We start from the raw sequence: 21,015 nt of genomic DNA, 5'->3' as shown, positions 1-21,015 counted from the left end.
GGCCAGAGAAAGAATTTTATAGATAAGAAACAATAAACAACCTTGAGACTGAGAAATGAAGAGCCCTGACTCCTTCTTCAAGCGCCGGGCTGGGAAAAGAGACTTTCTAACGTATCTCAGGGTCATTCTGACCAGCTAAAGATCCCGACAGGTTTCCATCTCATGTGGAAGATGTTTGGGAGGCCTAAGTCTGCCCAGTGACAAGAATGAGCTTTCAGCTCGTGATCCTCCGAGAGAAGAGGCTGCAGGCAGTGTCACCAGGACCCAGGGCACTGAGGGACAAGCTGGGGGCACAGCACAGGTCAGGGTGCTCAGGGGTCTCTGCAGCCCAGTCTGCAGCTCCATCTCCTGGTGACACCACAGAGACAAGCTGGAAGCACAGCACAGGTCAGGGTGCTCAGGGGTCTCTGCAGCCCAGTCTGCAGCTCCATCTCCTGGTGACACCGCAGGGACAAGCTGGAAGCACAGCACAGGTCAGGGTGCTCAGGGGTCTCTGCAGCCCAGTCTGCAGCTCCATCTCCTGGTGACACCGCAGGGACAAGCTGGGGGCACAGCACAGGTCAGGGTGCTCAGGGGTCTCTGCAGCCCAGTCTGCAGCTCCATCTCCTGGTGACACCGCAGGGAGCTTGGCTGGTATGGGTGCCTGTACCCAGTGCTGCGTGCAGCAGTGCTGCAGGCCTCTAACCCTGTGCCTATATCCCAAATATCCCATTCCAAGGGCTGCTGCTGCCACCCACAGCCCCAAACCAGGCAGGAACAGCAGCCAAGCCATGCCCAGGAGTGCAGCCTCATGATGCCTCTAATTCCTTAGACATACACAGAGGAAGGCAGGGAAAGGGCCCAAGGGTGACAGCTCTTACTGCATGGGGTGAAATCCAGGTCACCTGCACCTCCTTGGGCTGAGTTACCCCAGAGGGCAAGCAGGATCACTTTCTTCTCAGTCCTGGCTAATCCTTTAAGGTCATTAAGTATTTCTGAATGTACCTTGTGGAGTTGCTGAATTTCTGGCTCTAGACACCCACCCGTGGTCAGCAGTGCCAAACCTGCACTGACACCCAGCGCTGAAGCCTGACCCTGCACAGCCCTGCAGCAACCTGAGCTTGGCCTGAATTCCCTGGAAGGGCCAAAAAGTGAGGGGTGAGGAGAATTATGGAGAACAGGCTGTAGTGGAGGACAGGAAGACTGATATCTGCCATGGGAGTTTAGTACCTGGTGACTTTTTATCCTTTTCTCACTATGTACACACATTGTTGTTGAAAATAGGAAATTTTCACAAGGAAAAGAAATTTTTGAGATGAGATGGAAACATGACACATGACTTCCAGAGAAAAGATAGCCAGAGGTTTCCAAAAATTTTCCCAGAAATGTGTGTGCACTAGAAAAGGCACTTAAGGATAGAAGCCATTCCAATCCCTAAGCCTAACTGCAATTTTTGCCTTAGCTAGAAACCAGGTTGATCCCATAAGCTGAGAATGATGAAGAAAAGGTGTCTCCAACAGTCTGAAACCTGCTTTATGGACACCAGCTGTACTGGGGACAAAATAGCCAGAAATGGCCACTCAAGAAACACCAGAGGTTTATTTTTCCTTACTGAGGATTGCAAGAAGATTTTCTCCATTGGTGCTAAGAGAAAACTGATGAGGAAGGGTCATGCTCCTTTTCAACTCTGAGTCAGCCACTTGTCCTAACAGATTGAATTAACATCTCTGCAGTTCATCCTTTCATCCACTGGGACATATAAATCTGATTAATGTCAATGAAAGTAGCAAGACACTCAGAAAAGCTAACATATCCTTCTTACAATGTGTACTTATATGATGCATTACATGTTCTGAAACCACTTTCTGTAACATCATAGAAAACCTGCCATAAATACAGTCCTTTTCTGTAACATTTTAAAAGCATAGGATGGCATATAAATCACAGGACAGTGAGATTCTGAGGATGAGCATTGTAAAAGCTTCTTATCCCTACCCATTAAGAGCAAATCACAAATTCTGAAGCAGCACATATGAGGATCCTCTGAGACCTGAGATCAAAGGGCACTTACATGCTGAACAGGCATTGATCAAATCTGTTGGCTCTGTTTACCCTCGAGTGCAAATCCTGTCCACACAGGAGCAGGGAGCTGTAAAGTGAAATTATTCAGCTACAATGAGATCTTACTCAAAAGATACTAAGCTACAATTTGCTACCTCACAGGACTGTTCAGTGGGTGGTTTTGTGATAGCAAGATGTGTAAAGAGGAGTGAGATAGACTGATACTCTATTTAGTTTATGAAGGGAAAGAACATAGCAGATCTGAGGATATTTTTACAAGTTGTGTGTGTTGATTGATGCTGTGGTAAAGAGCTACAGCTTAAGGGGACATCATGTTCACTCCAGTTAGAAATAGAGATTTGCAAAAAGGACCTTAATGTCTCTTTAAGTGTATTTTTTCTCCTGTAAAATAGGCAGTTATTTGGCTTGTGAGCTACATCCACCATATAGATGTTGTGGTACTCAGTTTTGGTCTCAGTTCACCATGAATGACATGTTAGTGGGTTGTTCTGCATAACATCAACAGATGTACTGTGAGTGATACATTTCCTCATGATTACTTTGATTTTATAATTTTTTTACACCTTATTGTGCTATCTCTGAAAAGCCAATATAACATTGTTTAGGAGTTCTGCTTAAAATTGATGCTCATTGTGCTCATTGTATGTTGTATTTGTAATAAACCAGCAATTAGTAGTTAGTTTTTATGTTGGGTCTTTGAGAATTCCAGCTGTATTTTTATGTATACGTGTGTGGAAATGAATAAGTTTATTTTCTTGTCTTGATTTCTTAAGTTTTAGCTTTCATATTTTTTAGATTCTGTACTGCCTTAGTGTGTGACTCTGGACTTCATATAAAGTGTTAGCAAGTTCTCCTCACAGTTTAGTCAGGCAAAACAATCTATTTCCAGCCTGAGAACCAAGAACACCACTGCAGCTTCAGGCTCAAAAAATACAAACAGCAGGGAATTGAGGAGAGCAATCTGGGAGGATGGGACTGCACAAGTTGAAGCTGTAATTGGACGATTAACCCCAGTACTTAAATGGACCAAACTTTATAAAAGTGTGGAAACTCGTGACCAGTCATCCATCTTGGGTCCATCTTGGGTCCATCGTGGGTCCATCTTGGGCAGAGCACCAGCCAGGCTCTTGCACTGCCCAAGGTGTATCCTTTGAAGGCCTTTCAATAAATACCTACTTTATTCCTTTAACTCTGTCTAGCCTCTGTTCCAGGTAGCCTCTCAAGGCATCAGTAAACAACAAGACACATTATTCAACAGGGTCATTATTGATCCCATATAAATTAAACAAGGAAAGAGGCTGATGCCTAAAGAGCATCAGAACTCTGGAACCGAGGCTAGGCAGAGTTAAAGGAATAAAGTAGGTATTTATTAAAAGGCCTTCAGTGGATACACCTTGGGCAGTTGCAGAGCCTAGCTATGGCTCTGCCCAAGATGGACTCAAGATGGGACCCAACGCATGAGTTTTCACACTTTTGCAAGTTTTGGTCCATTTACATGTTGAGGTCAATTGTCCCAGTACAGCTTCAGGTTATGAAGTCCCATCCTCCCAGACTGCTCTCCTCATTTTGCTGTTTATACTTCTTGACCCTAAAGCTGCAATGGTGTCCTTGGTTCTCAGGCTGGAAATAGATGGTTTTGTCTAACTGAACTGTGAAGAGAACTTGCTAACACTTTATATGAAGTTCAGAGTTACATACTAACGCAGAATCTGGAAAATATGAAAGCTAAAACTGAAAGCATCATTACTTTAATGTACTTCCATCTGAAAGAAAAGGAAGCCATTATGTAAGTAGAGACAGCAAGTAGAACTTTCATGAAAGTAAAATGATATCTAGATGTTTATAACATACTTTAGATGTCTTCTTTGTAATAAACAAACTCTCATTTGTTTATCAGTGCTCTTTCTCAGCAGGTGTTTTTCATACTACAAGTAATTTAAATTTTTAAATTAATACCCCTCTGAAAAGGCACATGAGGTAGAGAAAATACTTGTACAACAGTTTTGGGGCTTCAGAGAATAGTAACTATGGGAAGAAGGTGAAAGTGGACAGACTTAGAGGAAAGGGGATTAAATGAAGGACAGCTATGTTTTCAGACTAAATTATTTTCTCCCTTTCCAAACAGTTGTGGGTTTTTTCTTTCGGTTTTGTTTTCAGTTTTGGTTTAGTTTTGTTTTTGGGGTTATTTTGGTTTTTGTGGTTTTTTGATTGAGTTTTTGTTTGTTTGTTCATTTTGTTTTGGGGTGGGTTTTTTTTTGTTTTTGTTTGGAGATGGTTGAGTTTTTTTTGTTTTGCACATTATAACAGAAAAGTTTCAAATTTTAGAAATAAAAGCTTGGGTTTTTTTGAAATAGAATATAGTGATAGATCCCAAATATGTCTCTTTTCAGGTGTGAAGATATACCAGCATCGATTAAAACCAGAAAGGAAAAAAAAAGGCTGAAAATGTCAGAGCCTACCTGATGGGGAATGCCCACTCTTTGCACAGCTCTAGGCAGCAGCATTTGTTTTCTTTAGGCAGTAGCATTTGTTTTCTCAGAGTTGCTTTGGTTCAGCAGTGTTTTCCTAAGTCTGACTCTGCACCAGCAGAGAGCAGTAGTAGCCCCATCATTAAGGGCTCAGCCCGGCCAGATGTGTGGGTTGTGCTTGATTTGGGGACACAGTGAGGTCTCTGGGCACCAAGTGACAAATGGCACCCAGAAAACTCTCAGAATATGGTCTGCTTGCCATGCCTCTGTTCTCCCAGCTCAGGAGCTGCACAGGTAGAATTTTACTGTTTTTTATTTTACAAGTATTTTACTGTTCTCCTTTATATTTTCGTTTAGGTTGACAAGAACTGTGAGGAATTATGCCCAAAATATTTGCTTCCCATCCCTGAGCTTACAAGTATGAAGGAGCTGCTGCTTTCTCCTTTCAATATTTAATATGCAGTTGCTTTTAACTTCTGCTTACTGAATTTAGGTTTATTGAATTTTCTTGCATAAAACAATGTTTATATACATATACATTCATGTTTATAGTATAACAAGATTTCTACTTTTTATGAAGACTGCTCAAGCAAACACAGACTATGCAGTTCCATGAGGCCCCAGCAAATGCCTGTTTACATTATTCCTGTGATCTGTAACAACTGAGAATCCAGCTGAGCTCCTACAGATTTACAAGCCCAATGAATCCTTGAGGTTAAGATATCAAACATCCACTGGCTAATGGTGACATTAATCTCACACTGTCTGCTGCTGAGATGTTATTGCTGTACTAGTGCCACGTTGCCATTTAAAGTCATTTCATCCTGTAGTGCAAGTCATGTGGTTCTGTCTGCTGGTACAGATCCAACAGATGGATCGAGAAGGAGTAGAAAGCAAAATGCAAAGAGACTCATTGATTTTAAAGTATGGCAAATTCAGGGGTAGCCTTTGATTTTCCATGAATTGGTTCTTAAGAACCTAAAACAAGGTAGGGACTCTCATATCCAGTAGTTCAGACAGACACCCAGACCTGGGGGCTGGGGAGTGCTGCAGTTTACACAGCAAAGGGACTTAGACACAGACAAGCAGCTTTTGGAGCAAAATTCACTCCCCTGAGTAGAGAGGTAAAGTTCCCTACAAAGTGAGAGGGAAGAGTTCAGCAAGTGAGCATGAGATACCAAGAGTCAGCATGCAGCAGAAGGAGCTCAGGGCAGTCAATAGAAACCCTGCAGAGAAGGTTTTGCTGCAGAGTGACTTTTCTAAACATAAGTGGGAATCCAGACACCTCTTTGAAGGAGAATCTGGTACCAAAAAAGACCTTGCTATGGAGGTCCTCTGTGGAAGGACTCGAGCACTTTGCTGGGAGTATTTAGCACTTGATAGAACTGGAATCTGAAATGTTAATTTCTTCATAAATGGGTTCTGCAACAAGAATGGTATATAACAGACTTTGTGAAAACAAGCAAAATTTCCTGAGTCTGAATGTACCTCAATGTTTCCATCTCCATTAACTGAATGCCAAAATCAAATAACATCCACCTAATGGCAGAGAATAGCAACATATCTTGGATTTTATATAGACAATCAAAAAAAGTATAAAAGCTGAACCCTGAGTGGTCACAAAGGCAATATTGAAAAAAAGGTATTACAGAGAACACATTTCTGAGGCAAAAGAATGTGTGGCATCTTTAAAAATTATTGCTGGAATATTTTCATAGGCAACAAAAAACAAACAAGGCTTGCATATACATTTTCAGTGCAAGTTTTTATGTCAAATTCTGACAGACATGAGGCCAAGACAGGAAAGTTGGGAAAGCTGCAGCCCATTCTAGGGAAGCAGCTGCTTTCAACTGGAATTGAGTGAGAGCTGTTATGAGTGAAAAAATGTTAGCCAAGAAAAAACCTCCACCTGGAATCTTGTAGAAGTTTCAGCCTGTTCTCTCTCTCCTTCTCCCTCTCCCTGGATAGTTTATTAATAAGTGGATCTTTCCTGCTCAGGTTGAAGCTGCCACAAGCCTGATTTTTGTGACTTATAAACTACAAGATTCATATTGTTAGTCTCCCTGTTTAGCTTCTACCTCCTCAAGGTTTCAGTGTATATAGTACTGTACAATAGAAAAGAAAATTTTAATTTAATCAGTTCTGTGAAATGGGATTAATAATGACTGTTCAATCTGGCAGGCTGAAACAGAAGGTTCCTCATAACTAGGACAGATTCTGTATTTCTAACACTGTTTTCCTTTCCCAGGTTCTCAGCTTCACTTTCTTCCTCTGAGGAAAGTGATTTGCAGGGAAACTTTTTATACTTTGGCAATTTTGTTCGATGAGAGGAAAAAAATTCCACATACTGAGGGCTGAACTTGCCTACAGAATTTCCCCCAGAGAAGCTTGCAGCCCTCAGTGAGGCTGATTCACAGCTCCAGTTCATTTTTTAACAGAGATCTGTATGAACATTTTCCAGTAATGCTTTTTGTTGTCTGAGGAGAGGGCCAGGTCACCAACACCAGCTGACCACTAACAAAAAGAAGCTCCAGTACAGCACTAGGGTAATGTTTCCCCTCATACCTTGTGACAAGCAATCCAAAGGCTTTTGGACCTCCTGGAAAGGATTTCTTTTTTTCCCATTTTTCACAGGGGCGAGATGACCTGGATAATTTTGCTGACTAGAATCATCTTATTATAGTTGGCTGCACCTAGCACTGATTACAGTCCCTGGAAATTATGTAACCCTAACTTTGACCTCTCTGCAGGCTAGCTGACTACAAGGGAGGTGAACATGTTCAGCCAGGTCTCTCTGGAAAGAAATGGCAGAAGCAATCTTGGCCCACAAGATGAAGCTCTGTCACTGGCCATAAGTCAGAACAGCAATGTGCCAAAATGTGCATGTGTGCATATATGCAAGCATCTTTAGATGAGCATATGAAAAGTTTAAGGGTTGCTTTTGGTATATTCAATTCCACAGAGCTCTCCTGGGGGTAAGAATTCCCAATCTTTCCATCTGTATGCAATATATATTTTCTCCCAAACAATTCAAGTGCAACATGCCATTTTCTGCAGCTACAGAAAATACAGCACAGTTAGGAGGTTGCTAACCCAGCAGCATATACAACTTGAAGCTTTAAACTTATAATCATCTGAAAGCTTTTCTCAGCTGTAGCAAAGTGTTTCTTGTGCTTCTAGTAACCTATAATAAGGATTCAAACTCTATCCCCCAAAATTGTGAAGCAGGCATTTAAAGTGATAAAGCCATCATTTGCTGTAGAAGTTTCTATTTCAAGGAAAAACACAGATTCATGTTCATCTTCCAGCTTGCTGAAGCCTGGGATTTTGTATGAACTTGTGCTGTTGGGAGAGGTATTGTTTTTGAGTTTGTCTGTGTGCCACTATAAACACAGGCCTGCCTTTGTGTGCATCAGGTCTTTATGTAACCACTGTGAGGGATGTGGGGCTCTCCAGAAAGCAGCACAGGCCAGGGCTTTGTCTGCAAGGGTGGGGAACGGATATGGGTGATCTTTATTCCTGGAAACTGATGGGCTTTTGAGATGTCAAGATGACACTGTTCTCCCTCCTCCCTCCCTTGCAGGCTCTTCAAAAGCTCCCTGCAATTACATTGTCTGCCCACAGCAGCATTCATCACAGTACAGGCTTAGTGGCTGAATCAGAGTACCAGACAGAGTATCTGATAAATTCAGCCTTCTTTTGGCTACAGAGAGACAGCTCACAACACAGGAACACACGGGAATAGTCAAGGTGGTGACTGAAGAAATATCTCCCTTCAAAAGGAAAAGCACAAAACCTAGGAAAGAATTTCTTCTTCCTCCTCTCCTGGCCACTCTCAGGAGGGTCCAGCTTGCAGAGCAGCCCTTCAGCTGATCTTTGCAGCCCAGGATGAAGCTTCCACAGAATGACTCCTCCACCTTGGCCTCTGGCTGCTAATTTTAAAGGAGTGATTCAGTTGTGTTGATTCTGACACACAAAACAAAAGTAGCCACCAAATATCAGAGCTTCCTTCAGGTCTAGCATTGGGATAAGGTTGGTCATGTTGGAAATTCCTTAGAAAAATGACTTGGACATAAAAGAGACTCCTGAAGGGAGAGAGGCATCTCCTGCTCGTTCTGCCTGTTTCAGTGAAGCACAGCAATTTTACCATTGTAACTTTTAAGAACAGGAGACTCTCTCTATGTTCACTAAGGTGTCTTTCCTTTAGCAGTTGCTGGCATTAATGCCTCAGTCTGACACAGGATTTTAGACTTGAGTGATAGGAGTGATGTCTTGGATAACCTTTGTTCCATTGGTGTGATCCCTTTCCACAGAGCACTGGTCACTACCTGTGCTCATGTTGCAATGCCCACCACTGCTGAAGCTGATCTTTTAAATCCAAGCAGAGTCAACAATTCACAAGAGGTTTTAGAGGCAGTACAGCTCCTTTCATCTTCCCTGATAGCTGCTTCAGAAAAAAATCCTGGAGATTTTTTTGAGAGTCCAGATGAACAAGAATGACAGCAGTACATCAATAGCACCAATCTGTAGCTCCATGGAGCTGAGAAAAAAAGTATTTTTACTGCAAAAGACTGGCATATCATTTGTCTGAAGGCAAGATGAAGTAATTATGCACTTTTACTATAGCCTGGGGTATTTAGGATGCAGAGGAACAGATTTTAAAAGTGAACACCAATCCTGCCTGCTCATGGCAGGATGCTGATGCACAGCTTCTCCCAAAAATAGTTTCCCTGAATCTCTTAACATCAGCCTCAGATGTAGGGAGACAAAAAATGAAAGTCCAGGTTAGTAGACACTCTAGTGCCCAAAAACCTTGGTACAAATCTAAGCAGTTCTGGGATCACAGCATAAATCATAATGTTATGGAAGCTGGCTCTGAAGGATAGACAGACTGTCAGAGCTGGAAGTGCTTTTGCCTGATACCAGTAATCAGTGCTATTCCTGTCAGTGATTATACCCAGTGCTGCCATTAGCAAAGGCAGCATCTATCAAAAATATTTTTAAATTCCTGATTTAGACTATTGCAGCTGGAAACATTTTAAGCAATCAGTGCTTCTCCCTCTACAGATTAAGTCTGAGAATGGAAGCTGTTTTTCAAAAGAATTTCAGGACTTCAGTGTTTGAGTTTTTTCTGATAGGAATCAGTGTTACAGATTTTTCCTTGAAGATAAGTCTCAATCAAAAACACAGAAACAAAGGACTGGAACTATTCTCAATGTTTACTTTCAGAAAAACTGAAATACTTTCTTACTGACTTTTCAAGATATGTTATTTGGGTAGTTAAGAAGAAAAGTCTTAGGAACTAAACAGAAATCCAAATGTCTTTCTCCGAATCTTTCCAAATAAAATTACATTACTGGAATCTTTTCCATTGAAGGAGCTCTGGAGAGATCAATCTGATTTTACAATGTGTTTTAGATCCAGTTGAAAGCATATTCAGATGCAAATTCAGTCCATCAAAATTGCTCTCAGCAGTTCTACTCGGGATACAAAAGTTCATCTAATTGGCATCCACCGGGATGCTTATTTGCTCATTCAAGATGAGAGACCAATTTTCAAAGCAAAATTACATCCTCTGAGTAGAATAGGAACCCTGACATGACACTCAGCTTTCAATAACTATTTTCAATGCAAATAAGGTTTCAAAGGACTGTTCTGAGAAAAAAGAAAAACTCACAAAATGAACAAGCTCCTTCCTGTCTTGTTCTTAAAGTATACAGTATGACAGTTTGAAATACCAATATGAAGTATGAGCATAAAATATATTTTCTTGGAATTATAAGGGCCTTTACCTGTTACCTCTCTGACTCTCTCTCCATTCAGTGAAGATGCAAACAAAACATTGTTGGTAGCTTCATTCATTTTGAAATGTGAATGGAGGTAAGAGGGCCCTGTTACTCTGGCCAGCATCAGAGCAGGGGCTGACTGAGGTAAAACTGAAATCAAAGCACTGTCAAGGGCAGCATAACTTCTTGTGAAGGTTTTTAAAATGAGTTTTATGTAATATAAAATGCAACTAAAGCATCTGTTGCACAAGGACTTGTGATTATTTTGTCACTTCTGGTCAGTGTCTGTCTTTCTGTGTAGGACAGACCTAGTGCTGCAAGCAGCATTGCTAAGTATCTTACATTTAAGTGACATTGGCAATAAAAATTAAGCAGACAATGCTTTTCTGGGAGGGGGTACTCAGCTGTCAAAAGCACTTCTTGAGTTGCTACATCACACTTAACCTTGTTGCTATACTTAAAGAGCCATTCCTTATATAAATACCCTATAAATACCACAGACATCAGCCCATTCCCATCGTCACACAGAGACTCAAAGCAATGCATAAATAGAGCAGAAAGCAGACTGGAGAATGAGGTGTTGTATCCATGATAAATTTCCATGCTCCCCTTCTTGGCACACTGACATTTTCAGAAGACTTCATGCTAGCTGAGATAAAGCCCATATTTTGTTGATGGGAGGGAAGAGTTACTATTTCTTCTTGCTTAGAAGACACTCAGACTCTGTGCTGACAGGAATAATAGAAATGCCCACATAGATTAGAGCAAGAGAAAGAGGGAAAGACTGCAGAGCTCGAGCTCTGCAGATAATCATAACATAATAGGAATATTAGATCACTGCAAATTTTTTCTCTCTGTTACTATTTGCTGGATTCTTTCTTGGGGCAGAAATGTTTAGGATGTGATCCTGTTTTTCCTCTCCTCAATCTCACGCTGTTATCTGAATCACTAGTCAGGTAGTCACCCATCATGAGCTGTCACCCATCATCCTGGGGATCCAGTTTGTGCTGCATAAAGCACAGTGCCTGGGAGGGGTATTCTGGGCATGGTGACAAATGAGCAGCTATAAAGTCTGAGTTCATTGCTGATGTCACTTTACAGCCACACTGGAGAAAGAATGTGAAGCCGACCTTGCGTCATAATATTTCAAGTTTATTGATGGTTTTATTTTCATGCAGTTTAGCAGGGAACTTTGCTGCTGCACTATTTTCCTTGGGCAGAGGATGTTGTGGGCACAGCCTGCTGCCTTTTCTCATCAGGAGCAGCCCCAGGGCTGTGCTGGAGGCACAGACCCATCCCAGGACCTGGCACCAGCTGATGCCCACCTTCACTGCTGGATTCTCCCTGAGCTCTCTGCAGCCCTGTGTGTGGGAAAATCCTCCTGCCATGGGCATTGGCAAAGTGCTGCCATTTCCTGAACACTCTGGTGTAAATCTCAGATGATTCCAGTGGATTTGGGAGATTTATTTTGGATTTGCACTGAATTTGCTGATAGATTGTTCTTAGCCCTTAGTATAAAAACGGAGTAAGGGAAATAAATTTCTAAGGAAAGCTGAAATGAGTGACAAACTTTGCATAATATTTATATATTTCCCACTGGTTTTCATGGGATGGCCCACATATAGAAACATAGATGAGCATGCATTTGCAGGCATAATCTCTGATGTGCTAGAAGCATAGTTAAAAGGCTTAACTTTATATTTGCAAGACAGAAAGCAGCTGACACGATCATTTCAAATCAACAAAAGCAGGCAAATAATAAAAACAACTTTGTAAACTGAAAAAAAATATTTCATCCAAAATTATCTGAAATCTTTCTAAGTATTTTTCTACAGTAAATTAAAAAATACGTGACATCCTAGCAACCAAATGCTTTCCAAACTTCTGCAGATCTCAAGGCTTAATCTCTGCTTTTCGATTTCAGCTATCAGAGTTTCAGTCATCCTGAAGTTTCAAAGGTTTCTGTAAGCATCAAGGACTTTATATGAATTATTTTTTGCTTTCCTTAAAAACTTTGAAAGCTCTTTTGTGAGTGAAAGGATTTTTTGCATGTTTGTTTTGTCTAAGTCTATTTGGAGCTTGAGAAAATAACAATGGAAACAGAAAAAGTGAACCAGCCTTACTTCATTTTAGGGCACTTAAAAAGCATAAATCCTCTGTTAGGTGATTATTGTTATCTTTAGCACATAGAAGTGTCATAATTCTGTGTCAGAATTTTTTGAAAGTATTATTTCCAAAACAACTTTTGTATAGAGTGTGATACTGACTGCCAATGGAACAGAATGAACTAGAGAAAGTACATAATAATGGAATTTTTTCACATTTGTATTTTCCGTGACCTCCAAACTGCACAAGCAAACACATTCACACACAAAAGTACAGGTCACAGACAGCAAAGTAAAAACTGCTGCTCTGCCTGTTTTATAAGAAGGGAAAAAAGAGAGCTTGAGTCTTCAGAAGCACTCTCAAAACTGGCAAAACTTTAATTGAAAATAAACAGTGGAGCATTAAAATGGTGTAAAAAAAGTGGGCACACAGGTGTTTCGGAGATCAATGCCACACAAATATCCGTGAGGTCATGTGGGAGGGGCACAAGGGAGAAGGAGGTCAGCTGTATTCTGGACTGTTATGATGAATAGCATTCACCTACTGAAATTCCCCTCTAGCATGGCTAATTAGGTCACACTCTTCAGCAAGTTATTTCTATTCATATTTTCCAGATTTGAAATTGGCTTCTGCCTGTTTTACGGGTGAGAGAACTCTGTCAACTGTAACTGCATAGAAAAATATACCTTACAAGTCAAAATATTTCTGTGTTTTTCTGAAAAACGAAATCCTTAAGTATGTTTTTTTTAATGATTTTTAAAAGATAACCTCAGTGAAAATCTGGCAGAGGATCCAATCTCCTTTGTGATCTTCCTCATTAGAGACACCTCCAAATATGAAAGACTGGAAGAAAGCATGCCATGGGCTATGTTAGTCCTGCTGTTGCGCTTTATATCTCTTCTTTGACCTTCTCTCAAGGTTAAAATCAGTACTGGAGTCAAGCTCCTAATTTAGAGAGAGAGCTGGTGTGACCCAGAGCAGCCGTTCTGTTCCCAGCATGAAGCCTGCTCCAGCCAATGGAGCCAGCCTTGTTGAGTTCAGCCCTTCTCAGAGCAGATATCCCACAGGAGTCACTGACTCTGCTGTCCTTCCTACAGGCCAAAACTCACTGAATGAGGCTTCAGCTGCTAATTTCAGGTTTTGAAAAGTTCTGTGCCTGAGGCTCCTCTGCTGTGCTGGTGAAACCTCTGCTGCTCGATGTTGATGCTGATCCCTCGTGCCATTCCCCTGCTCAGTGATACAAGACAAAATGTTTCTGGGCAAGGAATTGCTCTAATGGTGAGTCAAGAAAGCACTAGGAGCAAAGTCTAATGCAAATTGATACCTGCCATATCTGTCTGATGGGTTATGACTATCATTTTTCTCATTAATGTGTGTGTGTGTAAATATACACACACACACACATATATATGAATTAAAATTCATTAGTGTATGCATCAAACATTAATTACTGTATCTGAGAAAATAGAAAATATATATTTTTATATGCAGGTATCTGCTTGTTGCATGCTTTTTAAGACAAACAATAGTTTTATGGACTTTGTTTTCTGTTGTGGAACATTTACTAGAATCCAGTGGTCATGAGTGAATTGTAGAGTACATATAATGGAATGTCTTCCCATTCACATTATTCATTATTTCTAAACAACAAGAAGAAAAGAAGAAAAAGAAAAAAGAAAAAAGAAAAAAGAAAAACAAAAGAAAAGAAAAGGAAAGAGAAAGAAGAGAAGAGAAGAGAAGAGAAGAGAAGAGAAGAGAAGAGAAGAGAAGAGAAGAGAAGAGAAGAGAAGAGAAGAGAAGAGAAGAACTTAAGTAAGGCTAATATAAATATTTAACTAAGTTCTAAACAGATTTCTGTTTAAAACAAAAAGTGGAACAGCTTTCTCTCTTTTATGACCACTTTCATTTGCAAAGTCCTGTTTTCACTCTTCACAGAGTGATTAGTAGACTTCAATAGAAAACAATACTACTATTGCATATTAAATTCATAAGATATAACCTTAATTTGAATTTAAATTGGTTTTCTAAAGGTGAATTCACTTTGCAGTCTGATACATTTGGATCTCAGAGTACAATTGCTTGCATACTTCATTTCTCATTACAGGACTGAGGTTTTTACTTAGAGGGTTTTTTTTTCCTTTGTAGAAAAAAAGAAAAAATGAAACAAAGCACACTTCACTAGAATAACTACAGTGATGTGAATGATGCCACAGGAGACAGAGATCAGAGATCATAGTTCTAGCAACATTTCACTTAGGTCTTACATCTTTATTATATTCTACTATTGAAAAAAGCCTTTCATGACTGTGACTTCCTACCAGATGAGTTTTACCCAGTGTATTTAACATTTTCTCCTAATAATTGAAGAGCTACAGCCATTAAATAGTTCCTGACATGTTTTTGGCTCTTTGAATCTCAATAGCAGAATCTGTGTGACAGTTTTTATCAAAGGCTCATTAATGTGTAGTTTTCAGTCACAGCCAAAATTTCAAGCTGTGGCACAGGCACTATAAGGAGCAAGGTGTACCAGTATGTAAAGGGCCATCCGAAGAGCTGAATCCCTCATTCAGGGCAGGAATGTAGCTGCTTTATCATTCTTCACCAGTTTCAGCAAGGGACAAAGATGACATCAGGTACTGATTATTGCACTTTTCTGTAGTCCAGATGCAAAGGGGTTCAGTAGAGATAAGAAGAATCTTTACAATTCCTATTGGTAAGAACAGGGTTTAAACTGTTTCTTACTTCCCATCTCCCTATAAAAGTATGGAGACCTTTTATTCTTATCAGTAGGCTGAAATCAAAACACCAGGATACACTACAGAGGAAGATCACAGTCTAAATGTTTTCATTGACTGAGCAAAAATCCTCTGGAGCAAAGCAAAATTAACTCATCAGAGTAACATTTCTTGTGTTGGAAAAATAACTCCAGCACAATTTCTCACTGGAAAATGAATGTCTTTTCAGACACACTGAGGTTTTTCACCCTGGCAGGAGATACCACTGTCCACTGAGGACAGGATATTTCACTTCACAGTGTAGCAAGAGTTGCAAGACAGCCATCCTGAAGATCCCTGAACAACACAAGGTAATGAAGATGGATTGTAACAGTGTAAAATACATCACAGTAGTTTCATTGTCTGTGCTGGTGGGAAATATTGCTCAGTCCACAGATGTGTCCTCATTCCATTACATTTCTCAGCAATATCAGGTACCCCTTGGACAGAGATATTGACCTGCAGTTCCCTCTGAAAGATTCCTTACAAAGACACATCCCAAATTTCTAAAAATTAAAATAAGTTATTTCTTTGGGTGAGTTACAGTTTGTCTTCTTAGATCTCAGGAAAGAGAAAAAGAGAGAGATGCATCTTAGATTTAAGATATGCAAGATAATTAGTTCTCAGTGTCCATGTGCCCATGTCCCCCTGCTAACACAAGGAAAATGTACAGATCCCTCAGCTTTCATCTGACAACATCCTAGCAATAACTCCCCAGGAGGGTCCCTGCTCAGTGCAAACCTAAGTGAGCTATGGTCCTTGGGAGGCAGCTCCAATGCCATCATAGCAGTGAACTAGACATGGCACTGCCAATAAATCTGTGGTTTCCAAAGCAGAACAGGGTAAAAAGGACACTATTATCACCCAGGAAAAAAAAACAGGAAGTGAATGGAATATACTTCTAACTTTTGCAACATGGAAGTTAAGAGCTTCTTATGGATACCACCAGTGATTTCAGCCACTTTTAATTTACTACCTAGAAAGAAGCACAGTATAGGCTGGGAATGGATCTCAGCAATTCAGCCACCTTCATGTGGCTTTTCGTGCCATCATAGGAGGGGAACAATGGTGCAGGACTGCAATGAGGAGTTTGGAGGTCAGGGTAGGTCTTTCACACCCACCCAGGTTAGCTAGTCAAACACTCTTGAAGCTGCTGCAGAAATCTTGCCTACCTACTCTGAAATGCTTTTTTTTTAATTGGAAAGGATTGGGTCACAGTGTACAGATTATTCACACACATTCCATTTGTGCCTGCAGAGGAAGCATCAGTTTTACTGAGGGGGTTTGGTGTTATTGCATGCAGGGGCAGGCAAAGAAAGGGTTAAAGTTGACTGGGAAAACAAGAAGTCTGCAGCTGATTAATTATTGCATGAAGAGAAAGTGAGCATATAGTGAATAGCTCTTCCCTTGGAGCAGTTCACAGAGGTAAAGCTGTGTTGCTTTTATTGCCTGCATTATCAAAACAGTGTATCTTCAAAGCTGTACAGAAATAGATGAAACACAAGTCCTACAAAATTTTAAATCCCCTTTGATTTTTACTCCATTTCTTAGTTCTATAGGAGAGCTTGACAGTAGCTCAGAGACAAAACAGACTTTTAATGAACCTTTGTTTACAGGCCTGCTAATCAGCAGGACTCATCTACAAATCCATTCCCCCAGCAGTCTTACCCCTTGATGGTTGCCATGCTTACATTTCAGACCAGCATCTCTTTTAAATGGGTGGTGCTTGGTTGCATTTCCCAATAATGTAATGGCAGCAATGATAAAAACAAATTTTCTAATGAATCTCCTCCAACATCACCTTGGACTGCTGCTAGCAGTTCCTCTTGGCATTTGAGGAGGAATGTGCACACCTATAGGTCAGCACAGACTTGTGCATTTTTATTTCACTGAGGACAGGATATTTCACTTCACAGTGTTCCCATAATCAACTACCTCTCTTCTTTACCCAATCTGTTATATGCAATTCTTTCTGCATCATGCTAAATGATATTACATATCTTCCACACAACTCAATTTGTTTTAGAATATCAGAAAACTGGAGAGAAGTAATAGGTTTTCCATCAGTATCTTAAACATACCTTCAATTCTGCTGGACACAGTTTGCGAGGAATTTCAGATTCAATCACACAAAGTAGAAAGTATCAATTTAATTCAAATTTCTAATAAGTAGCATACACACTACAAATAAAGTTCCTTCTCCTTTCACTGCATTCAATACAGCAAATAGTGTTAAAGTTTTTAGAAAAGAAAAAACATGTCATGAGTGCATGTCTTTATAAGACTGGGTTATAGTAAGGGTCTTAATTGTTTATATTACAAAAGTGACAAAATACACTATAAAAAAGACTGAAAGTCTTTTGCTCTTAGGCAATTGCAAGTGAAACCTGTGAAGATGACTTTTTCACTTCTGTGTATAATAGGTTAAGCTAGGTTTTGTCACTCCCTCTTTTCTCCTCTAAAGGCAGGGTCACTGTTGGGCACAAGGAGGGGCAGAGAGGAAATGTGGTCAGAAAACTGCACTTAGCTAACCCACAGCTCTGAATCTCCCAGTGGAGCCTCTGGCCAGCAGATGCACTTACGAGCAGTGTCAAGGCTGCCCAGACCAGCTCACAAGCCAGAGTTGGGCAAAGGACCAGGAAGCCATAACTTTCTGGTTTTGGCTTTTGCTGATGAAGTAGAAATTTGGCCCATTATAATAAAAGATGAACTATTTACATTTTTGGCATCATTATTGATTAGAAAATTTACTGATGAATCATGTTTGATTCAATTGAAGGAGTCTTGAATAGCACCCTCCGTCTCATTGATCTGTACTGTTTTCCTGTGGGTTTCTTCTATGAAATATTCTCTTGATTGCTGAAAGGTTTTTTTTTTTCCTGAGTTAATACCAGTAACACACTCACATGCTTATCTAAGGTGCATGCCCTTTCCTATAATTCAGATAGACCACAGGAAAATATGGTAAGGCTGATTAGAAGCTCTTCATTGCACCCTAATATTGAGTACTGAGTTTGCACACTCCACACCTTCCCACATACATAGAAATGATGGCAAATGGTAGATAAGTGAAAACTCCTTCCTTCTTCTTGTGCTCCAAAGCTGGAGCTTCCAGTTGAGCTGAGGCGGCATTTTGGGTTCCATTTGGGCTTTGGGCCTTGTGTCCTGTGACCTGATCCTTAAATCAGAGACAGTTGTGACACAGCTAACAGCAGTGTTGTAGTCCTCTGAGCTTCACAAAATGGTATTCTAAGTATCATAAAGTCATAAAATCATTGAATGGTTTGGGTTGGAAGGGACCCCAAAGATAATCTCATTCCACCCCCCTGTCACAGGCAGAAACATGTTTCCCTGGACCAGGTTGCTCAAACCCCCTTCTAACCTGGCATTGAACAATTCCAGGGATGGGGCATCCACAATTTCTCTGGGCAACCCATTCCAGTGCTTTGCCAATCTCATAGTAAAGAATTTCTTTCTAATATCAAATCTGAACCTTCCCTCTTCCAGTTTAAAGCCACTCCCCCCTGTCCTGTCATGCTCCAGCTCTCTCGTAGCCCCTTCAGTTACTGGAAGCTTCTCTAAAGTCTCCCTGGAGCTTTCTCTTCTCCAGGCTGAACAATCACAACTCAGCCTTTCCTTTTGAGCAGATGCTCCAGCCTTCTGATCATCTTCATGGCTTCCTCTGGACTTGCTCCAGAGGTTCATATCCATCTTAAATTTCATTTATATAAGGTCTCAAGGTCTTGGACTGGGCAGAATAATTCCTTTAACATGCAGCATACATCTTTATACCATTTTGAAAGCTTTTTCATTGTGACAGTAGCATCTCTAGAGACTATTTTTGAGCTTGCCAGAGATGCTAATGGTAGTGTTTGTTTTAGATAGCTGGCTTTCTTCCAATTAATTATGGCTCTTTATGAGTCATTTTGTTTGGAAATCTCTGATTACATGAACATGACAGAAGGTATTCAGAAAGAACACAGCAGTTATAAATTGCCAAATGCTATTAGAAGGAATTGTCAACATCCTTGCTACAGAGAGATACAATCTTTTAAATGCACCTCAGCACAGCAACAGTCTGGTAATAGTCCACTTAGTGTGTGATTTCAACCTTGGTGAGAAAGTATTAGGATTTTAAATTATTGCAATATAAAATGCCATAATTGTTACCAGAATCTGATTCAGGCATCCCTGAATGGGTTGTGACAGATGATACAAACAGGGGTTGCTGTGGGAACGGTTCATTTGGATTTTGGGACTGTATTCCAGCACATCTACAGGTAGTTTTGTGAAACATTTCAAATTCCTTGAGCAGCATACTCCATTTTAGTGGTTAACTGAACGAGAAAAATGAAAAATGCTTGATGTTTGAATGTTACTGATATGTAAAAACAGAGAGGAAATAGCTCTTTCTTATCAGGAGTGTGGCATACATGAATTGCAAAGGAATTCAATTTGTGATAAAGCTCAACTTCAGGCTCCTGAAAATCTTTATTTATTTCCCCTTTTACATCACTTCATATGGCAAACAATGGCTCCTTTCCTACCCATTTTGAAATTCAGGGTCCAAAAATGGTAGAATCTCAAAAATAATTATAATTAATAAATTTGGCTTCTTTTTTTCCAAGAAAAATTAGACAAAAATTATAACAAAGGATTTTGACTATGTCTTTTGGCAGGTAGGGATTGTGAACACTTTCTGCATATCAGCCTCCCCTTTAGGGCATTGCTCAAAAAAGGGGCAAGTGTAGGTCCAAGCCCTACACATGCAGCAATACAGAAACGACAGCAGGTGTTGGCACAATTATTTTTAAAGCAAACTGTCCCCACTGCACATCTGTTTCCAAAGTTTGCTGTCTGGATATCACACCAAACACTTCACATTTGTTCACTGCACCCTTGCTGAAATGTGTATATAACCAGATCTCCCTCAGGACATCTCCTGAGGAACAAAATTCACCCTGTGAGAACACATGGAAATTAAATGCTTATACCAGGATTGACGTCACTGCTTGCTGCCCTCTAATGTGGCCATGGCTGTCAGGAAGTAAATTTAAGACTTAATGTTTTAAATTTGGTTCCTCTGCTCCACTCACTGAGTCCTTCCCGCCCCTCAACTTCTTTAATTCCAGGCTGCCAAGTCTAGACACTGAGAAAAAGCCTGCAAGGGAAGACTGAAATAAAATATCCATTGGGATATTCACTTCTGAGAGTGAGCCCCAGAGGGTTGCCCAGAGGAGGGAGAGGATCCCAATTTGCTTGGAGTCATTCAGTTTAAAGATTTCCAGCTCAGTTCTTGTCCACAGGTTATGCTCAGTCATTAGGGAAATGCAAAGTGGGAATTTACCTGAAATTACAGCATCCCTTTTAAACTTACATGTACCACTACAAAAATATGCTCTACAGATCATCTAATCCAATATTTTAAGTCTTTTGTGAGTGACTTGAATTCCCTGAACAAAGCTCTAGGATTAGCACTCCTAGGTTCTAAAACAACACAGAGCCAACAGCTCTCTTCCATTAAAAGCCTAATTGAAGTACAACAGGAGCTGATCACAACTCACTTTTAGTGGTTTTATTTTCAGCCACTAGTGCCCTGCCAAGTCCCTCACCTCATGCTGCTCTTCTGGTGTGGAAAAGCTCATCTTGGCATTCCTTGAGGCTTGTACTTGAATGTGACAAGGTTTTACTCCTCATTCCTCGCTGGTGCATCAGGGAAGCTCAAGAGCCAGAGCCAAACAACTTTTTAAAGTGGGGGACTACCTCTGAGATTCAGAGACTCAAGTTCCTTTCATCATGACTGGTTACCTATGGCTGGTT

The sequence above is a fragment of the Molothrus aeneus genome, chromosome 5 (assembly GCF_037042795.1).
Source record: "Molothrus aeneus isolate 106 chromosome 5, BPBGC_Maene_1.0, whole genome shotgun sequence".
Taxonomy (NCBI): domain Eukaryota; kingdom Metazoa; phylum Chordata; class Aves; order Passeriformes; family Icteridae; genus Molothrus; species Molothrus aeneus.
The sequence above is the reverse complement of the archived record's forward strand: the minus strand, read 5'-3'. Positions refer to the sequence as shown.